A 22,450-nucleotide genomic window follows, 5' to 3' on the forward strand; every position below is an offset into this window, starting at 1 on the left:
GGTGGGGATTGAGAGGGAAATGCAGTCGAATGGGGCAGAATTCTCAGCAGAAGGCAAATAAAATTTAGGGTCCATCCCCCGAACCTCCATAGATACAGCTTTCATTTCATCCAACACACATACCATTTGGGATATATATTGCATACTTACTTTGGAGCTGGAAGATTCAAATGAGCAGCCATTGCTTTTCAGCTGATGTTTCTTTCCCCAATCTGATCTTTTGCAGATTTTCCTTTTCCAACAGATACAGATTCAGGCAGAACCTGTAACTTGTGTACCGAGACGGCCAAATCTCACAATCCAGGCATCCTTGGTCCCTCTGATTGGAATAAGGCAGGTGCCTTCACCCTGCGGCTCTCTATGAAACAATGCTGGGAAAGGCCAGCCCATGGAGGAATGGGTGAGGTGGCCCCAGTGTTTGCAAAGCAGTGGAGATGGGGAACCAGGGGGCTGTTGGTGTGTAGGTACAGAGAGGTGTGTTTCTCACAAGCCGCCCCTTGTGCTTTTAAAGAGCGGCTTTGATGGAGCTGGATGGAGCCAGGTGTCTGGTTTCAGCTCTCCAGCTAATGAGCAAGCAGACCGGCCTCTGGGAGGGCTGTTGCATTTTGGGGGGGAGAATAATACAACAAGGCATACAAGGACAAGGCATACAAGCGACCTGACTTACAGCTGGGCGAAGGAAGCCACTGTATGGAGCCCTGGTTCCCAATATGTGGGACAGTTTGATTTTTAAGAGGGGGGGGGGGCAATTCCAGAATGATTTTTTGGCTTTTCTTATGGTTCTAGGGCAGCGTTTCACAACCTGGGGGTGGGGACACCTGGGGGGGGTCACGAGGAGGTGTCAGAGGGGTCACCAAAGACCATCAGAAAACACAGTATTTTCTGTTGGTCATGGGGGTTCTGTGTGCCGAGTTTAGTTCAACTCCATCATCGGTGAAGTTCAGAATGCTCTTTGATTGTAGATGAACTATAAATCCCAGCAACTACAACTCCCAAATGACAAAAATAAATCCCCTCCCAACCCCAACAGTATTCAAATTTGGGCAAATTGGGTATTTGTACCAAATTTGATCCAGTGAATGAAAATATATCCTGCATATCAGATATTTACATTATGATGCATAACATTAGTAAAATTACAGTTAGCAACTAAGACAATTTTATGTTTGAAGGATCACGACAATGTGAGGAACTATATTCGGGGATCACGGCATTAGATAGGTTGAGACACACTGTTCTAGGGGCTTCCTATACAGTATATAAATATACTGAATTTACTCCAGTCTAATGCTCCCCTTTTTTTGGCTCCATTAGGTAAAGGTAAAGGTAAAGGTTTCTCCTTGACATTAAGTCTAGTCGAGTCTGATTCTGGGGAGTGGTGCTCATCTCCATTTCAAAGTCGAAGAGCCAGCGTTATCCTTAGATACCTCCTAGGTCATGTGGTTGGCATGACTGCATGGAGTGCCATTGCCTTCTCATCGGAGTGGTGCCTATTGCTCTACTCACATTTGCATGTTTTCGAACTGCTAGGTTGGCAGAAGCTGGGGCTAACAGCGGGAGCTCACCCTGCTCCCCGATTCGAACTACCAACCTTTCGGTCAGCAAGTACTGCAGCTCAGTGGTTTAACCTGCTGCGCTACCAGGGGCTCCTCTTTCCCTAAATTAGGGTGCCCGTTAGATTCACGTCATACTATCTGGAACCATGGCTGCGCTAAGGGTTAAACTTTTGTGCCAACTGAACTGCTGACCTGAAGGATGACAGTTCAAATCCTCCACGAGATGGGATGAGCTCCCATCAGTCAGCTCCAGCTTCCCACACTAGGACATGAGAGAAGCCTCCCACAGGATGGTAACACATCTGGGCATCCATGAGTAACGTCTCTGCAGACAGTCAATTCTCTTACACAAGAAGCGAGTTGCAGTTTCTCAAGTTGTTTCTGACACAACTAAAAAAAAAGTCATACAGTCATCTTAGGGCTGAGCCAAAGCAAAATATTTTGGGAAATGGCAGGCAGAGCCTTTGCACTTTGTTTGCTGTACTGTGAAACTGTAAGCAAGGATACTTTCAAGTGCAGCATCTGTTGTGCATTATTGGGGTTGAGAAGAAGGGCACTGTAGTTCAATCCATGAGTAGGTAAAAGTAATGGTTTTCCCCTAACATTAAATCCAGTCGTATCCGACTCTGGAGGTTGGTGCTCATTTCCACTTCTAAGCCGAAGAGCCAACGTCATGTGGTCGGCATGACGGCATGGAACGCCGTTACCTTCTTGATAGAGTAGTACTTATTGATCTACTGACATTTGCATGTTTTCGAACTGCTAGGTTAGCAGAAGCTGGGGCTAACAGTGGGAGCTCACACTGCTTCCTGGATTCGAACCTGCAACCTTTTGGTTAACAAGTTCAACAGCTCAGTGATTTAACCCAATGCACCACCGGGGGCTCCATGTGTAAGTGAATATAGATTTTGACCTCAGCCTAACGCTAGAGATAAAAAGATTTTTCCCTTCATATTATTTGAAGTGGGCTGGAATTCTACTTTTGCAAAGGTCTATACAAGTATTTAGCTAGTTCGTTGTTGTGCACCTTTAAGTTGTTTCTGACTTATGGCGACCCTAAGGCAAACACTAAGGCTTTTCTTGGAAAGATTTATTCAGAAAAGGTTTGCCTTTGCCGTCCTTGAGGCTTGTGTTGCGCGTGTTTACTTTCCCCCAAAAAGCATGTTAATATAGAAAGGCCGCACGGATTCCCTAAAAACAAGCTCCCCCAGCCTCGGTTGGAAGCCTCGCCCAAAAGGTGGGCATGAAAGGGCTACTTTGCAACAAAAACCCCTTGCCGCCTCGCTGTGGTTGGGGCCCACGCCTTCTGTGGCCAGCCTTTCTTGGATTGACACCTCATCTTAGAAGGGGGGACCCTGTGCTGGAGAAAGGAGGAGACCAAGACGAGGGCGGAGGCCGAGGAGGACCGATTCATTTGTCTCTTGGGCTTTTGTCTAAACCTTTCCTAAAACTGCTCTGTTCAGAAGATGCAGGAATCACATCCAAATTCAAGAGAAGTAAGAAGAGGAGGAAATCTTGCAAAAACCAGGCCAAGAATTACCCGTATTGACTCGAGTCTCTTTTGGAAAAATTATGATCTTTAGAAAGGCATGGCCTTATTAGAAATCATAACCTTTTGGGAAATGGAAATCTCCATAACCTTTAGAAAAATTGCATTCAAAGGACTTAATGTCAGGGGAAAATCAGGAATCTCCCTGAGAAGAGTTAAAAACTCGCTTGACTCAACCTTCTCAGTGGTAGGTAAAGGTTTTCCGCTGACATTAAGTCCTTTGTCTGAATCTGAGGGTTGGTGCTCATCTCAATTTCTAAGCCAAAGAGCCGGCGTTGTCTGTAGACACCTCCAAGGTCATGTGGCCAGCATGATTGCATGGAGAGCTGTTTACTATCCTGCTGAGGCAGTACATATTGATCTACTCACATTTGTATGTTTTGAACAGCTAGATTGGCAGGAGCTGAAGCTAACAGTGGGAGCTCACCACGTCCCGCAGATTCAAACCGCCAATCTTCCACTCAGCAAGTTCTGCAGCTCAACGGTTTTACCTGTTGTGCCACCGTGGGTTTTTGGTTTTTTTGTCTTGTCAGGAGTGACTCCTGGTGTAAGAAAATTGGCCGTCTGCAAGGACGTTGCCCAGGGGACGCCTGGATGATTTGATGTTTTTATCATCCTTGTGGGAGGCTTCTCTCATGTCCCCGCATGAGGAGCTGGAGCTGATAGAGGAAGCTCATCCGCCTCTCCCCGGATTCGAACCTGCGACCTGTTGGTCTTCAGTCCTCCCAGCACAGGGCTTTAACCCACTGCGCCACCGGGGGCTGCCACCGCGGTGGCCCCCTATATTCCACTCTCAGGCAGCTCTAACAGAGAATGATTTGTATTGCTGTTGTTGTTTTTGCTGATGTATTGTGGGCTCGGCCTCATGTAAGCCGCACTGAGTCCCTTGGGGAGAAGGTAGCGGGGGATAAATAAAGTATTATTATTATTATTATTATTATTATTATTATTATTATGTGGTTTGAGCCATCTCAGAGCCTAATCATGTGGTCTGCAGGCACGCCCACAACTCTCAGGGAACATAGAGTAAAGGAAACTGCATACCAGAACATATATACAATACAATTAGCAGCAGGATCGTAGACAAAAGAAATTACTAGAGGAGGCTTGAAGAAAATTATAATTTCCAACACTCACAGGAGAAGACTGTTTTCTGAAAGGAAGAACACACAGAGCAAAAAATTTATAAGATGCCTTGCGGCTTTGGACTTCCATCTCAGTGACGCATTGAACCTACTCCATGTTTTAGGCTGGTGTGGGCCCCTAGCTCCAGATTAGGCTCAGCACTCTGGGGAGCTCCTTTAAAATCAGACTCCTTTAAAGCACAGTCTCTAAAACAGCATTTCTGAACCTGGGGGTCAGGACCAATGGGGGGGGGGGGTTGCGAGGGAGTTTCAGCAGGGTCACCAAAGACCATCAGAAAACATCTATTTCTGATGTTCTTGGGAATCCCTTTGGCAGAGAAGGCTGAAGATCTCTCTGCTTGTCCTTCTTTTCCCTTTTGGAAACAGACGGCGAATCTTCCCACCAAAAGCCCTCCTCTGATTGTTCGGCCTCTCAGCCAAGGGGAGGGCCATTTCTGAGACTCCAAGCAGGGAGCGGAGAGCAGGTATGCTTGGTGCATGGTAGTGTAGTGAGGGAGAGCGTGCGAGGTTGGAGGGAGGCTCATGCCAGTGGGTCCCTTTAAATCATGGGAGTTCTGTGTGGGGAGTTTGGCCAATTCTATTACTGGTGGGGTTCAGGATGCTCTTTGATTGTAGGTGAACTATAAATCCAAGCAACTACAACTCTCAAATGTCAAGGTCTATTTTCCCCAAACTCCACCAATGTTCACAGTTGGGCATATTGAGTGTTTGTGCCAAGTTTGGTCCAGATCCATCATTGTTTGATTCCACAGAGTTCTCTGGATGTAGGTGAACTACAACTCCAAAACTCAAGCCCATCAAACCCTTCCAGTGTTTTCTCTTGGTTGTGGGAGTTCAGTGTGCCAAGTCTGGTTCAATTTCATCGTTAGTGGAGCTCAGAATGCTTTTTGACTGTAGGTTTAACTATAAATCCCAGCAATTGTAACTCCTAAATGACAAAATCATTCCCCTCTCCCAACCCCACCAGTATTCAGATTTGGGTGTATCAGGTATTTGTGTCAAATTTGGTCCAGTGAATGAAAATACATCCTGCATATCAGGTATTTACATTATGATTCATAACAGTAGCAAAATTACAGTTATGAAGTAGCAACAAAAATAATTTTATGGTTGGGGGCCGCCACAACATTTATTTATTTATTGTGTCAGGAGCAAACCAAACAGTTGTGTTGCATTAAAAACAAACAAAAAAAACAAAACACAGTTTGCAAACTTGGTGGTTGATTAAATGTCCTTTGACCAGTAGCTGGCCACTTGGAATGCCTCTGGTGTTCGGAATTATTTAGAGAATGTGTTAGGATGTGGAGCAGAAAAATTAAGACTGAGACTGATATTTCAAATGTAACTTCTGTAGTTTGATGTATAAATGGCATGTACAAGGAGGGGAGGGTGGGAGTGGGGAAAAAACCAATAAAACAATTAAAAAAAATCTCCACACTCGAAAGTCGTGGATTCCACTTTGTGGCCCCATTTCTTAAGGTTGGTTCTGCATCTTGTGGAGCCAGAGCACAGTCTGTTCAGCGCCTTCCAAGTTGCCCAGTTTTCTGTGTGCCCAGGAAGGAGTCTCTCATTTGGTATCAGCCATTGATTGAGGTTTTGTGTTGTGTCCACAACATGAGGAACTGTATTAAGCGAGGTTGAGAAACGCTGCTCTAAAACCTGCTGCCCTTCTGCCAGTCATGCCAAGCGACCAGGCTGAAGAGGGCATAATAAAACTGAGCTCTGACTTCAAGCTTTTTGGTGTGGAAAGACTTTTCATCTTGTGCTGAAATGCCTGATTTTCTTTGAGCTGTCCAATTGCCACGGATGCAATGCCATTTCAAGCATGACCAGTGGTGACTGCTTTGATTCTCTTTTGTTTTGTTCCTATTAAACAGATAAATAAAGAATCAAACAAACCACATCGTTCCTTCCCAGGACCGTGTCCGAAACTGGAACACCCCCATGTCCCAGTCCGTGCTACGGAACAGGAGTGGGCAAATCTAACTGGTCCAGTGACCCATTTTCTTCCATTTCCAAAAGAAAGCTCCTCCAAAACAACGGCCTAAAACAACTGGACAAAAGTCCATGTCAGTTGTTGCATTTTAAGGGCACCGTTGAATGTTTAAACACCACTGCAAGGCTGCAAAAAGAAACTTTGGACATTAACTTCTGTTATAAGTTACTAGGAGGGGATGTATACCCACCCACTGGTGGAGATGAGCACCACCTCCAGAGCTGGAAATGAAAGGAGAAGCATTTGCCTTTGACTGTGTATTTGTGTATCATTGTATTTCATTGTAAGAAGGCATTGAATGTTTGCCTGTGTCTGTTTACATGCTATAATCCATTCTGAGTCCCCTTGGGGAGAAGGGCAGAATATAAATAAAGTGTTGTTGTTGTTGTTGTTTGATACATAACAAGATTAGTACACAGCAAATAAGATCACTATGCTGACTTTTATATTTGACCACACGTCGGACACTTCCCAAGTGTCTAGGACTGTGTGATGTATTGCCAAATGATGTGTGCAGATCCGAGTAGGGTGGCCTTTTGCAGCTAACAGATGGTAATTTTGTCAGCACTGATTATTTTTAAGTGCAAACCAAGGTCTTGAGGCACTGCAACCAGTGTGCCAACCACCACTAGGACAACCTTTACCAACTTGTGCCAGAGTCTTTGAAGTTCTATCTTTAACTCCTCATATCGTGTAAGATTATTATTATTATTATTATTATTATTATTATTATTATTACCAAAACCTTTGCTATCTAGACCACGCTCCAATATTGCTTGCCCCAAATGGTACCCCAGTTTTCATCTCCGAAAGGCTGGATAGTGTGTGAATGGCTTGGTCACCAGGGAAATCGCAAAGCTTGGTCCTCTTCCTTTCCCTTCCTGACTGCTGCCAAACAGCTCCAAAACCTTCAAGAGGCCTTTGACAAATTATGCAGCCTCCATTCCCATTATTTTTCTTTTGGCTCCCTGGCCAGCGGGGACATGTTTCAACTCCTGCCACCCTTTGATGTCAGATGTTTGGCATACTTTCTCTGAACACTCGGGGCCATTGTTCCTTGACCACCACCTCTCCCTGCAAAAGGAGGGGGTGCCACAGTGGCAAAGGCAAAGGGGACAGCAGACGCTTCGGGGTTGTTCCTCTCCAAAATTACTCTGTCTTGGGGAACCTGGAATAGTGGTTAATGGTTGACCAGCCCTCTCTATCACTGTTTTGGTCTACAAGCTTGGATTATTTTGTCTGCCCATTCGTCAATCAAATCTCTGCAGATTGGGACAGGAATAAAACAATACTGCAGTGGCAGTGTGATGAATTGGCATTGAATCCTAGAGTTGGAAGAAAGCCCAAGGGCCATCCAGTCCAACCCTCTTCTGCTATGCAGGAAGACACAATCAAATTGGATGGCTGTCCAGTCTCTCCTTAAAAACTTCCGGAGAAAAAGATCCCATCACACTAAGAAGCAACATATAATAATAATAATAATAATAATAATAATAATAATAATAATAATAGGTAAACATAAAGGTTTTTCCCTTGACATTAAGTCTAGTTGTGTCAGATTCTGTGGGTTGGTGCTCATCTCCATTTCTAAGCCGAGGAGCCAGCGTTGTCCATAGACACCTCCAAGGTTGTGTGGCCGGCATGACTGCATGGAGCACTGTTAACTTCCTGCCAGAGTGGTATCTATTGATCTATTCACGTTTTCATGTTTTCGAACTGCTAGGTTAGCAGAAGCTGGGGCTAACAGTGGGAGCTCACAACGCTCCCCGGATTCGAACCTGCAACCTTTTGGTTAGCAAGTTCAGCAGGTCAGTGGTTTAACCCACTGTGCCACTGGAGGCTCCAATTATTATTGTTGTTGTTGTTGTTATGATTACTATCTAATAATAATAATAAAGATTACCATCTGCCAGCTGCAAAAGGCCACCTTACTGGGATCTGCACGTATTATTCACCGATACTTCACACAGTCCTAGATACTTGGGAAGTGTCCGACATGTGATCCAATACAACAGCCAGTAGAGTGTCTGCTGTGGACTCATCTTGTTGTGATTCAAATAATAATAATAATAACACTTTATTTGAATTCCACCCTATTTCCCTGAGAAGATTCATGGTGGATTCCAGCATAGACAGAGATACAAGGTAAATATTCGATGCCTCAAAACAATGAAACACAGACACACAGATAAAGGTAAAGGCTTCCCCTTTCATCTCCAGCTCTGGGGGTGGTGCACATTTTCATTTCTAAGCTGAAGAGCCTTCATTGTCTGTAGACACCTCCTAGGTCATGTGGCTAGAATGACTGGATCGAGCGCTGTTTACCATCCTGCTGAGGTAGTACCTATTGATCTACTCACATTTCTTTGTTTTGAACAGCTAGGTTGGCAAGAGTTGGAGCTAACTGCAGGAGCTCACCCCATTCCACAGATTCAAACCACCAACCTTCCGGTCAGCACTTCTGCAGCTCAATGGTTTAACCTGTTGTGCCACCACGGTCCCCTATTTTCCACTCTCAGACAGCTCTAACTGTCAGGAAGTTCTTCCTAATGTTTAGGTGGAATCTCTTTTCCTGCAAATGAAATCCATGGTCCTATTGTGTCCTAGTCTCTAGTCGAAAGCAAGTTCCGCCCCTCTTCAATATGACTTCCTTTCAAATATTTAAACAATATGCCTCATTATAGACTGCTCAGTGTGAAAGAGTACACTACAGTATGTAACCAAATTTGAAAAATGTTCTGTTCCTGGTTTGAAAGTGTCATTTCCTGTTTAATTGTGTGGTCCTGACTTTGAAAGTAGTTGTTCTACTCCAGAAGAATAGTTTTCATAGCTGCCACAAACTAGTTGAATGTGTCCAATTCTGGGCACCGCAATTTATTTATTTATTTATTTGCATTATTTCTACCACGCTCATATCAGCCCGAAGGCGGCTCAGAGCGGCGTACACAATTGGCACAATTCGATGCCATAAAAATACACACATTGATAAACAAAAAGAACCATTATAGTGCAATTAGACATAAGACAGTGCATCATAACAATATTAAAAACTATATCCTCTCATTCAAGTCCTTATCCGTTCCATCGTGTTGGGCCGTTCCTGGGTCATTTTCCAATTCAAGTTTGTCTATTTATTCGGAGGTTCCAAATGCTTGCTTGAAGAGCCAAGTTTTTACTCTTTTCTGAAAGATCAGGAAAATTGAAGGGAGATGTTGACAAGCTGGAATGTGTCCAGAGAAGGGCAACTAAAATGATCCAGGGTTTGGAGAACAAGCCCTATGAGGAGTGGCTTCAAGAGCTGGGCATCTTTAGTCTGCAGAAGAGAAGGCGGAGAGGAGACATTATGAGGGCCATGGATCAAGAGGTGAGGGGAAGTCATAGGGAGGAGGGAGTAAGCTTGTTTTCTGCTGCTCTGGAGACTAGGACGCAATGGCTTCAAACTACAGGAAAGGAGATTCTATCTGGACATGAGGAAAAACTTCCTAACTATGAGAGCTGTTCAGCAGTGGAACTCTCTGCCCCGGAGTGTGATGGAGGCTCCTTTTTTGGAGGCTTTTAGGCAAAGGCTAGATGGCCGTCTGACAGGGATGCTTTGAATGCGATTCTCCTGCTTCTTGGCAGAATAGGGTTGGACTGCATGGCCCACAAGGTCTCTATGATTTTATGAAATGCAGCTGAAAAAAGGGGGAGACAAATAATTATTTGAGTGCTATGTTTGGCCACTATGTTTCCTCTTTAGTTTCTGGAGGAAAGGCTGTTTAACTCTGGCAGGTCCATATGGGGTGAAATAATCTTTCAGTACTGTGGACCTAAACCATATGGGGCTTAATCCGTCCTAAGCAGCACTTTGAACTATAAAATTGGAGAGTGAGAAAAACAAAGTTCTTCATACACTGCAGCATCTTTTTTTTTCTGGAATTTCTTGCCCCTTTTTTCTTTTCCAAGGCCCATGAATTTGGGGTCACTGCTTTAAAGAGATCAGGGTGGGGAGAATGTATTTTATGGCTGTTTGGATTGGGAGGCAATGGATAATATTTCTTCTTTCCTTGATAGCCAAACATTAAGTCAATATTTGGATGCCCCAGAGTGAAAGCAGCCCTTCCTCCCGAGAGGCCAGCAAAATAAAACCCAGTGATTCAGAGAGACGTTAAAGAAGCTATATATATAATACATATATTCCCCAGCAGAATCATATGGCATGGAGGGAAAGTGACCTCACAACCCAAGGTGTCCTGAATGAACAACACTTTGTTGCTATTTGGTTTCACCGGGCTGGAGGAACAGAAAGAGGGACTTCAAGAGAAGCCACCCCGAAATAGGGATGGCTGTGCGTCACTATCCTCATGTTTGAAAAGGGAATAGTTGAAAAGCAAGAATCATTCAGGGGACTTTCCAGTAGGAAAAATAATTTTGGAGCCTATCCTTGGGATGAGAGCACGGCTAGGCGACACTTGGAGGACCCAAGCCATATAGGAGTTCATAAAACCTTGTGGAAACAAGGATTGGAGATAATGCTTCATTGGAGACCCCTTTTCCCCATGACAATGATTCTTCAAGGAGTGGATTTCCCTTCCTTAAAGTAGAATCCTCTCCCAGTAGTCTCACCCTTGTTCTTAGCTAGGAGTCCTTAGCTAGGACAATTGGCGGATCCAAGCCATATAGAACTTCACAAAACCTTGTGGAAACAAGGATTGGAAAAAAAATGCTTCATTGGAGACTCCTTTTCCCCATGACAATGATTCTTCCAAGAGTGGATTTCCCTTCCTTGAAATAGATTCCTCTCACTTCCCATGGTCTCGCCCTTGTTCTTAGTTGGAGTCCTTGGCTAGGACACTTGGAGGACCCAAGCCATATAGCAAAGCCAAATAGGACTTCACAAACCCTTGTGGAACAGGGATTGGAGATAATACTTCATTGGAGACCCCTTTTCCCCATGACAATGACTCTTCCAGGAGTGGATTTCCCTTCCTAGAAGTAGATTCCTCTCACTTCCTGTCATCTCACCCTTGTTCTTAGCTAGGAGTCCTTGGCTTGGACACTTGGAGGACCCAAGCCATATAGCGAAGCCATATAGGACTTCACAAACCCTTGTGGAACAGGGATTGGAGATAATGCTTCATTGGAGACCCCTTTTTCCTATGACAACGACTCTTCCAGGAGTGGACTTCCCTTCCTAGAAGCAGATTCTTCTCACTTCCTGTCATCTCACCCTTGTTCTTAGCTAGGAGTCCTTGGCTAGGACACTTGGAGGACCCAAGCCATATAGCGAAGTTATATAGGACTTCACAAACCCTTGTAGAACAAGGATCGGAAATGATGCTTCATTGGAGACCCCTTTTCTCCATAACAATGACTCTTCCAGGAGTGGATTTCCCTTCCTAGAAGCAGATTTCTCTTACTTCCTGTTGTCTCGCCCTTGTTCTTAGCTAGGAGTCATTTGCAAGTCAGATGCTAGTAACTTGGAGAATGCCTGCATTGGTTTACATTCTGCAGCATCTTTTTCTGGAAATTTATTTTGCCACTTATTCTCCCCTCAGGCCACTGCTTTAAAAAGATCAGGGTGGGGATAGTGTATTTTATGGTTGTTTGGAGAGCCATTGGCATCCCTTTCCAGACTTATGTGTATCTACACCAGGTCTATTTTGGGAGAAGTGTGGCTGCTTTAGTGCTGATTTTTGCAAAGGTCAAGCTGACATATTTTCATCAGATTCTCCTGAACAATCCGAACATGTTATGATGCCACGTTCTCCATTCCAGAGCTTCTGTGATTAAAAGTCTCAATAGACGTTATATGTTTACTTATTTTGCTTATTAAATGTGATGACGGTGATGGAGATAATAACATAATACTAACACTTTATTTATATTCTGCTCTATCTCCTTGAGGGGACTCAGATAGGCAAACATTCAATGCCTTTAATACAGTAAATAACAATGACACAAATACACAGAACAAAGGTAAAGGCTTCCCCTTTCATTTCCAGCTTCTGGAGGCGGTGCTCAACTCCAGCCATGGGGAGGTGCTCTTTTTCCATTTCCATGCCAAAGAGCCTGTTGTCCATAGACACCTCCTGGTTTTGTTGCTGGCATGGCTGCATGGATGCCTATATTACCTTCTTACTAAAGCAGTACCTATTGATCTGCTCAGATTTGCATGTGCTGCTGTTAGCCCTAACTCCTGCCAACCTAGCAGTTCAAAACATGCAAATGTAAGTAGATCAATAGGTACCACCTTGGCAGGAAAAGGTAAAAACAAACGCTCCATGTAGTCATGCCGGGTCACACAACCAGAAGGTGTCTATGGACAGTGTAGGCTCCTAGGCTTGGAAATGGAGAAGAGCACCTCCTTCAGAGCTGGAGATGAGCACTGCCTCCAGAGCTGAAAATGAAAAGAGAAGCCTTTGCCTTTGTGTATTGTCATTGTATGTCATTGTAACAAGGCACTGGATGTTTGCCTGTGTCTGTTTATTTGCTGTAATCCGCTCTGAGGAGTCGTCGTCCACCCCCCCCCCCCCCCGGAAGAAGGGCGGAATATAAATAAAGTTTTTTTAATTATTATTTTAAAAAATGTTGGTCAATACTGTCCCTCTGAGAACAACACCTTGACTCTTATTTCCAAAATATTATTTCCCCTTCTTTGAGTAGTGTGGTGAAAGGCAAAAGCTAAGGGTGGATCTACACTGATCATATAAAACTGATCAAATGGCGTTATGTGTCAGTGTAGAACTAGCCTTAGTCTATCCATGGTGAATCCGTGGGGGCTGTGGTGCCCCAATGGGTTAAACCATTTGAACTGTTGAACCTGCTGACTTAAAGGTTAGAGGTTCAAAGCCATAGGTTGGGATGAGCTCCTGCTGTTAGTCCTAGGTCCTGCCAACCTAGTAGTTCGAAAACATGCAAATGTGAGTAGATCAATAGGTACTGCTTCAGCAGAGAAAGGCAAAAAGATGCTCCAAGCAGTCATGTCGGGCACACAACCAGGTGTCTATAGACAACGCAGGCTCCATGGCTTGGAAACGGAGAAGATCACCTCCCCCAAAACTGGAGATGAGCACCACCTCCTGAGCCAGAAATGAAAGGAGAAGCCTTTGTCTTTGTCTGTGTATGTGTGTCTCATTGTATTTCATTGTAACAAGACATTGAATGTTTGCCTGTGTCTGTTTATATGCTGTAATCCGCTCTGAATCCCCTCGCGGAGAAGGGCGGAATATAAATAAAGTGTTGTTGTTGTTCTTGTCATTGCTTCCCCCTCTCTGCAGAATGACACTTTGACTTACCTACAGGTCATATCCATATCCATATCCATAATTTTGGCCCACAAACTGCCATCGACTTATACACGAGGCCGACTCATACACGAGTATTTACAGTAAACTGAGAATGAATGGAGAAAGTAGAAAGAGGAATGAGGAACTGAAACATGTGAAAAACTGCTGGCAAAGTGGAAGTAAGATTCACAGTTGGAAGGTATAGAAGTTATGCTTCAGGGAGCTTCCACTCTTCAATGGGGCAGAAAAATGTCCAGAGAGTTGCAAAGGCAGATAAGCCTAAAGCACCCTTTGCTGCATTTTTGCCAATAGGTAGTTCCCGTTTTCTAGCTCAATGTGACTCCTCTGAACCACCTCCCTTTTTCTGTAAATTTCCACGGGTATTCATGTATGTATTTAAATCTCCACCATGTGGAATGCAAACAGCCTGCCCCCAATTTCTGCCTTTGATGAGGAGAAAATAATCAGCAGCTTGTCCATGCTTCTCTCTCCACTCCCTGCCCTCCCCACCTCACTCCAACCTGAGTTGTTTCAATTCATGGACATTTGTGGGGAGGAGAGAAATAGTACAGGTTTGGTGTCTGAATCTGGGCGTCGTGAAAGGCAAAGCTGCCGCCTGGCCCTGATGGATTCATTTTGGCGCTCTCCGGCCTTGCCCTGAATGAGCCGATGTTTGCTGCCATACAAGGACCACCTTCACGTCGGCCTTAGAGAGACAAAGGCGGGTGGGTGGGGGTTAACCAGAAATTACATATCACCGAGCAGGCGAGGAACCGCAGGAAGCTTAATGATAGTTATTGAGACATGTCAAGCCTTCGTCCCAGGTTTGGCCTCTCCCTTTTTTCACCAGAAATAACCAGGAAAAGTAAAGGTAGCAGCAGAGCTTAAACAAACCAGAAACTCAGAGGTGCTCATTAAACACCGAAGCAGGAAGACCCGCCCTGGCTGCCCCTGGCACGGCACGCGGCAGAAGACAAGCGCCCATTTCTTTGCAGGCCCGGTGTTTTGAAATGATGCATTAACGGGGATGGATTTTACCTGCCTGCTGTCCTACCTAAAGATGCCTAAACATCCAATTATGCTTCCACAAACCAAACAGGGCCGTTTAGAAATAGCGCTGGAAGGAGCATCTACTCCACCTAGGGTTGCCAGATCAGGACTGTGCCAAGCCCTAGAGGCAATACCATTAAGCATAAACCAAAGTCACACAGAGTGTGCCATTCAATTTTTTTAACACATGAGGCGCACACACATTTTTGAAGACAGTACCCTCACCCTAAAATCCCTCCATTGAACCTAAGGACCAAGAAGGAGAGCCAAGGATCCGAGATCTAAGATACTTCAGTTCAACCCACAGCAAATGCAGGCTTTACAGCAGGCATGGGCAAACTTTGACCCTCCAGGTGTTTTGGACTTCAACTCCCACAATTCCTAACAGCCGTCCAAAAGTCCAAAACACCTAGAGGGCCGAAGTTTGCCCATGCCTGCTCTACAGCAATAAAGCCTCCTTAGAATATGGATAATCAAGATGGAAACAGCTTTGGCCGCCTTGGTGGATGAACTAGACAGGGGGAGTATGACTCTGTTGGTCTTTCTAGATCTCTCAGCAGCATTCAATACCATTGACCATGGTATCCTTCTAGAGTGCCTGGTGGGGGTGGAACTGGGAGGCACTGTTTTGTAGTGGTTCCTGTCCTCTCTCCCAGGTCATCTCCAGAAGATGGTGTTGGGGGAGTCCTGCTCAACTCCATGGTCTGTGGGGTCCCATAGGGCTCATCATTATCCCCAATGTTGTTTAACATCTACCTCTGAAACCACTGGGAAAGATCATCTGGAGTTTTAGAGTTTGGTAGCATATGTAGGCAGATGATGCCCAACTCTACTACTCGCAACCGTCTCATGAAGTCCACTCAGAGCCCCTACTGGTGCAATGGGTTAAAGTCTTGTGCCGGCAGGACTGCTGAGCAACAGGTCGGAGTTTCAAATCCAGGGAGAGCTCCCTCTGTAAGCTTCAGCATCTCATGTGGGGACATGACAGGAGCTTCCCACAAGGATGGTAAAGCATCAAAACATCCGGGCATCCCCTGGGCAACATCCTTGCAGACAGTCAATTCTCTCGCTACTTGCAGTTTCTCAAGTCGCTCCTGACACAGGAAAAAAAACTATTAATGGACATTCTTCCTAAAATTTAGCTGGAATCTCCTTTCTTTTAATTTGAATCTATTTATTGACACCTGATCAGCTGGCACAGTGGGAGAGATGAGAAGAGTGTGCTGAATCTTGTTCCCTGGAGGCTCAGGCAAAGGCAATCAGTTCCAACTTTTCCCGTCTTCTCTTTTCTCCCTCATTCATAACTTTTTGCCCTCTTCACCACACTCCAAAGTTGCAGGGCTACACATGTCCTAGTTTACATCTGGGAAACACTGATCAGACCACACAGGCCAGAGTCCAGATCTGAATCCTGGTCCTCAAGATTGCTGCTTGCCTACTGCCACATTGAGCATATTGGTTTGGCCATACCTACAGAAGTTGGTTTGGGTGGCCACGTCAAGCCACGTCAGCAAGACTGAATCCTATGCTGTGCCTCATTGACATGGGAAAGAAGAGAGACTGGGCGAAAAGTCAAAGCCTGTGATCTCTAGGCTTCCTTCCCCAGCAAAACGAAGCAGATCTGTGACTGGGCAGAGGAATGCTCCCTTGCACAAGGGCTTCTGAAGGGCCTGGAGAAGTTGGCTGGTGCTGCTGTGAGCGGGCCCTGGCATCCCATTTGGGCAAAGCAGCTAGCTATCAGCCGGATCTCTCCTCCATCAGGAGCTCTTTGTGTGGCTTTTGTTTTGCTGGCTGCAGGAGTCTCTTCCGAAGGCAGGAAAACAAACAGCTCTGCAGACAAACTCTTCTTGTCATGGAGAGAACAAAGCCAAGAATAGATTAATCACAGCATGCTATTTCTAGGACAGAAATCCGAGGGACTGAGAGAGACACTTTGTTATTAAAACAGTGGCTCTCGCTGCTGTCGAAACCCAGATTCTTTTTTGTCCCGTGGGTCAGTGAAAAAGGGAAATATAAAGAAGTTAGACGGTCCCAGCTGGAGCCAAAAGCAGGAGAGATGAGTTACACAGGAGCTCTTTCTCTTGAGCCAGTGCTCAACTGCACACTCATAAACCCAGCCTGGGACTGTAACCCTGTTGGGGGACTGGTGGGGGATCCCAGGAGTCGAAAATAGCTATGCAAAAATAAATATGACAAAATCCAAGGAAAATAAATGCATAGATAAATACAGATCCACGGGCAGAGATTTATCATGCCCAGGTGATGGTTAAAGTAGACCATCTGATCCTTTATGCTATACTGTAGTGGCACTATTAATGTATTCCATGGTTCCATCCTGCAGAATCCTGGGATTTATAGTTTGGTGAGTCACTAAAAGCTCTGCAGAAGTGAAGTCTAACTAGCCCTCCGTAATTGGGTATAAGAAAGGGTAACAAAGGTCCTTAAAGGGTCTGAAAGTGAAGCCACATGAAGAACAGTCTGGGTATATTTGGATTGGAGAAGTCTGAGATGTGATTTAATAACAATTTGTGATGCCAAAAGAGGTTATTTTCTGATGCTCCAGGAGGGAAGATGCAAAATAACAGGATCAAGCTACAACACAGGAGATTCGAACCTGTGGAGGTAAGGACTATGTTGTCAACTGTGGAGCGGACTATTTTTTAAGGGGATCATCTCTCCTTCAAGTCTTAAAGCAAAGATTGGATGGCCACCTCTCATGGAGACTAGCTATGGAGCCTTGCCTTGGCAGAAGGTTGGACTCAATGATGCATTACCTCCTAACAACTTTGTGGCTCTTCTTCACAATTTTTTTTCTACCAAATTTCAGTGGGGATTGGAGAAACCCATTAAGGAGAAAGGAACCAATGACTGATGGTCATGATTGAATATAGGTAGTTATATCTACCTCCTGGATCAGGAGATAGATGAGGTGTATCTACTTCTTTAAACTAGTTTCTGGGGAACATGAGCAGGAAGTTGCTACAGTCCTCATATCCTGCTTGGAGCCTTCCAAGAGGCGTCTCGTTGACTGCTATGGAAAACAGGAAGTTGAACCATAAAGATCTTTGGTCAGATCTAGCTTGGTTCTTAACCAACATAGCCTTCAAAGAAAGCTTATTCTAAATATTGATGCGCGCAAAAGACAAACAGTGTTGACAGCTGCTTAGATCACAGGAAAGGGCTGACACGCATTCATATCCAGATTGTATGTAGCTTCTGTATGGTTAATGAGGGGGGACCGTTTCCTCCTGGAGTTTCTGATGTTGATGACTGTCTCCGACAGATGGGTCCCGTTAGTGCTGAGGTTCCCGCCAGCTTCCAAAAGCTCTTTGGCCATTATTTCAAGGAAGGAATGGCTGAACCATGCCATGGCTTTGCGACTCAGAGCTTTGATGCAGTTTAGTAAATCCCAGATCAGCATTCTTTTCGGGGCGGAACAGGCCAAATTGGGTGGCCAACTCTGCTTTACCAAAAGGGAGGGGAAGAAAGAAAGGAAATGCATAACTAAAGAAGAAATGAAGATAACCATTTTAGAAATAACAAGTGTGCTATAAAATAGCCGGCATGGTGTTGTGGTTTGAGTGTTTGACTGTGACTCTGGAAAGCAAGGTTCAAGTCGCCACTCAGCCATGGGAACCCGCCTTGGTCAAGTCACTTTCTCTCAGCCTTAGAGAAAAGCAAACCACCTCAGAACACATTTGTTGCCACAGAGACATTGTGTTGCACTCTAGCCTTGAGACACCTTTTCATCAAGCACCATAGTAGAGTCCAGTAGTACTATCTACAAAAGTTTGCTAAGAAAAGCATATGCAAAGGGGAAAGGGGGCATTTCCCATAAGTGCAGTAGAGTAGGAAATACAAAACAGCAGCAATCCAAAAATGTCAAAGTACATGAAATCAATAGAGTCAAAATCTCAAGCATAAATCCATAAGCATGAAAGCAGGAACTTTTTCCAAGGCAAACCCTCCAAGAAACATAGGTTAAAGCAGGAAAGTTGAGTCATAAACTGGAGAGCCGAGACAGGAAAGCCAGCCTTATGGCAACATTGTCCCCTCTGAGAGGCATCAAGTGAACACCACGTAATTTAAGGCCAACCAAGAAGCCATGAGATCATGCCGAGCGCACCTGGGCTTCAAGGATGCCTAATGGATTCTCTCAGGATGTCTAATTAGTCTATCTTTAACTCCCTCTGTTCTCAAACCTAATCTGGATTCTCAGGAGAACTCCCCATTGGCCAAAGGTCATTTCACAAGGGAACTGAAACCTTCACTTTCTGTTGCCTGGGAACGAGCACAGGAATCCCAAACAATGGCCTCCTCGGACTGCATTTCTCTCTGATCACTAGCAGATTCTTCACTTTGAAACCCATCAGTTCCCTCATCCTCTGAAACATCAGAAAAATCTCCTGCCGCTTGCTGAGCCACAACAAATTATGAGGGAGGCCTTCTCATACCTGGAGAAGGGAGAAAGCACGCAGGCAGCTGTCCCAATGACATCCAAGCAATGCTAGGTATATCTGCTAGTATAATAATAATTCCAACATCTTGGAAAAGCCATCTGTCTCCTTCTTTCCTACCAAATATCTATTTGGAAAAATGGTGGGGAAAAACTTAGAGCTCAATTAGGCTCACATATGGAGATGCCTCATATAATGTCCTTTTATGAATCTGGACCTGACTCAGGCCTGTAGCGAGGGGGTGGTTTTAAGGGTTCAACCCCCCCACCCCCCCGAAATGTTTCAGATTTTTTTTAAAAACCTGGTTTACTCATGAATTTTAACAGGTTAACCAAATCCCCATGCTAAGTCTATGAGATGCAAATAATTAAGAGTCCCTCCAGAACTGTAAGCACTATCTCAAACAAATATTGACAATTTATTCACACTGTCATTACTTGCAGCAGTAGCCGATGTAGTGAAGCAACCAAGTTGGGGGCCAGACTTGGTGGAGGTGGTTGACAGGGGTGGAGCTGCAGGCTATTGAAGGTTGCTCTGCCCCCTGCTGTGCTCTTTGCTTCAGCGTGAGCTAGGAAGCAGGTTTCAACCCCACCCACCCCCAAAATTTTCAACCCTCCCTGAAATTTTCATCCCCACCCCAATTTTCACCCCCCCCCAAATTTTCAACCCTTCCCGAAATTTTTTTCTGGCTACGGCTCTGACCTGACTCAAGATCTATCTGTACACGGCTAATATTACTTTCCTCTGTAAGTGTTGTTTCTTGCAGTATGCATTCGCTCCATGTTCCTACACACAGAGCATTGTATTCGCCCAGGCCAAAGCCAGAAACAACCTTGTGAAAGCTTGCTTGCTTGCTGTTTGATGACATTCTGATGGGTTTTAAAAAAAGGTCTTGCCTGACTGTGCGGATTGGGGAGCTTCACCCCATTGTGGGCTCTGTATGTGAAAAGCTGGCATTCTCAGGTGGGGCTGACCTGAACCCCAAGCTGGTTTTGGCTCCCAAGCCTTTGGTACCCACCGACAGTCCAACCCAGGCACCACGGGATAAAAGGGACCTTCATGGAACACAGGAACTAGTTCAGCTTTTGACTTTTGGTGTTTGCCAACTGCTCTTACCACAGAGTTATATGTACAAAAAGGCATGTTTCCCCATGCCAAGGATCTGTTCCATCACTGGAGCTCTTTCTAACTTAGCTCTTACTTTGCTGTTTTTCTTTTCTAAATGTTTTTCTGCCAATGTCCGGCCATGTGTCCCATGTGTGCTGATGAGGAGAGAAGTTTTGTACAGGGCTGTCATTTTAATTTGGCATTGTATATATCAGGGCTTGAGTCTGCATGGATTCCAGGATCCACAGAAGATCATCGAACCAACCTTCAATAGATACTATATCATGAGATATATGCTGTCTTCACTTGTTTGTTGATTTGTTGTTGTTTATTTGTCCAGTTGCTTCCAACTCTCATGACCTCATGGACCAGGTCACGCCAGAGCTCCCTGTCGGCCGTGGCCATCCCCAGAACCTTCAAAGTCAAACCAGTCACTTCAAGGATACCTTCCATCCACCTTGCCCTTGGTTGGCCCCTCTTCCTTTTTCCTTCCATTTCCCCCAGAATCATTGTCTTCTCTTAGCTTTCCTGTCTCCTCATTATGTGGACAAAGTACTTTATCTTTGCCTCTAATATCTGACCTTCTCTCCAGTGAGTAGTCAGGCTTTATTTCCTAGAGTATGGACTGATTTGATCTTCTTGCGGTCCAAGGCACTCTCAAAATTTTCCTCCAGCACCACAGTTCGAAAGCATCTCTCTTCCTTTGCTCAGCCTTCCTTATGGTCCAGCTCTTGCATCCATAGGTTACTATTGGGAATATCATTGCTTTAACTATGCAGATCTTCCCCAGGGATCATATTAGTCTGACCTCTCTGCCATGACCTTCCCGTCGTGGGTGTCCCTTTACGGTTTCACTCATGGCATCATTGAGGTGCTCAAGCTCCAGCACCACAACAAAGTAACGATCCTTTGCTGGAGCACTGGTTTGGGCATACCATGCAAAACATACACTCAGTTTGCAGCCAAAGTTCAGTGTTGTGTGTAGCAACTATCCATGCAACACTCTGTTGCATGCAGGCAATTCACATTTTAAATGCTCCGCAGCATATGAAAAAACAGCTACATTTTCTTTATGAAAAAGCCAAAGCGAAATTGGCATAATTTGAAAGATTCCACTCCCCAAATTGGAACTGGATTATGGCGGTCCCAGTGACTGGATTTTTCCATCCCAATACCAGATTAACAGCCAAATCTGAGGCTGTGGATTCCTGGTGCAGCAGTGAACCAACCTTCCAAAGTGTCCGGCTTTATACAAACAGATCCACACTGATGCGCCTTAGAATCATAGAATCATGAATGTGCTGGAAGCTTGTGTTATCTTACCCCTTTTATCCTCCTCTCTTTTCCCCTTCCCGATTTCCTCCATCACAGTACGTCCTTTCACTCCTTTTCAATACGTGCAGCTTCACCCAATTAATCGGAGCGAGAAACAAGCAAGCTTTTTAATTAAAGCAAGTCAGCCTCAGGTTGGAACAGTAAGGCTACAGTGTGCTGGCCTGGCGTCCTTTCCTGGGCAACAGGATATCATGGGCTTTTGGCTCTGATGTGCCAAATTAACACATTAAACTAAAGAGAGCCCAAAGGAGGGGGAGGCAATAGAAAGATTCTTTAAATGCACTGCAGTGCGAATGAACCCAAAAGTTTGACTTGGCCAAATGCCACCGGGCTGGTTGGCAGGGATCCTTTCTCAGCGTGAAATAAGAATTCCTTTGGAAGTAAAAGGCGCTCTCTCAGGCCCCGCACACAAAGGGCACCCTACATTTTTCTCTCTTTTTTTGTGATGCGCTCCCATGTCACAGGTGGAGAGAAGCATTGCTCTCCACAGGGAAAGGAAAGCGAGGGGCTTTGAAAGCCCCTCTTCTGAAACCCAAGCATTGTGAGTTGGCCAAACAAAACCAAGCGGCGGTTGAGTCAGACAGGAAAATGGCCTGCGTGCGCGACGGGGATGAAGCTACACCAGACCAAAAGGAGGTCATTAAACCCTCAATCAGGACCTGGTTCTCCCAGGTGAAATGCTCCTTCAGTCACCACATTTTGAGAACTGCAAGAACTTAAAGCGTCAGTGTAAAGCCTTTAGGAACAGGGTGCTGTTTTTCTCATCTTCCTGAAAGGAAATACCAAGATTTTCATACCAAGAGCTTGCATGTTTTGGTGTTGGTCACAATGCTACATCCGCTTCTAGGCCTCACAAGACGGAGGAGAACAAGCTAAAACTTGTCCAGTCTACTCATGTCCGGCTCTGGGGGTTGGTGCCCATCTCCATTTCTAAACCAAAGAGCCGGCATTGCCCATAGACACCTCCAAGGTTTTGTGGCCACTGGC

General features: G+C 45.1%; 1 protein-coding gene across 1 annotated transcript in view; it reads right to left on the minus strand.

The window, feature by feature from the left end:
- COL27A1 (collagen type XXVII alpha 1 chain) overlaps nucleotides 1-459 on the minus strand; it is a 213,135-nt gene extending 212,676 nt beyond the window's left edge. The window contains exon 1 of the mRNA XM_060757312.2: nucleotides 151-459. The gene's annotated coding sequence lies outside the window, so the exon portion shown is untranslated. The remainder of the gene's footprint in view (nucleotides 1-150) is intronic.
- Between the last annotated feature and the right edge of the window lie 21,991 nt (nucleotides 460-22,450).

Source organism: Anolis sagrei, chromosome 11 (assembly GCF_037176765.1).
Source record: "Anolis sagrei isolate rAnoSag1 chromosome 11, rAnoSag1.mat, whole genome shotgun sequence".
Lineage (NCBI taxonomy): Eukaryota > Metazoa > Chordata > Lepidosauria > Squamata > Dactyloidae > Anolis > Anolis sagrei.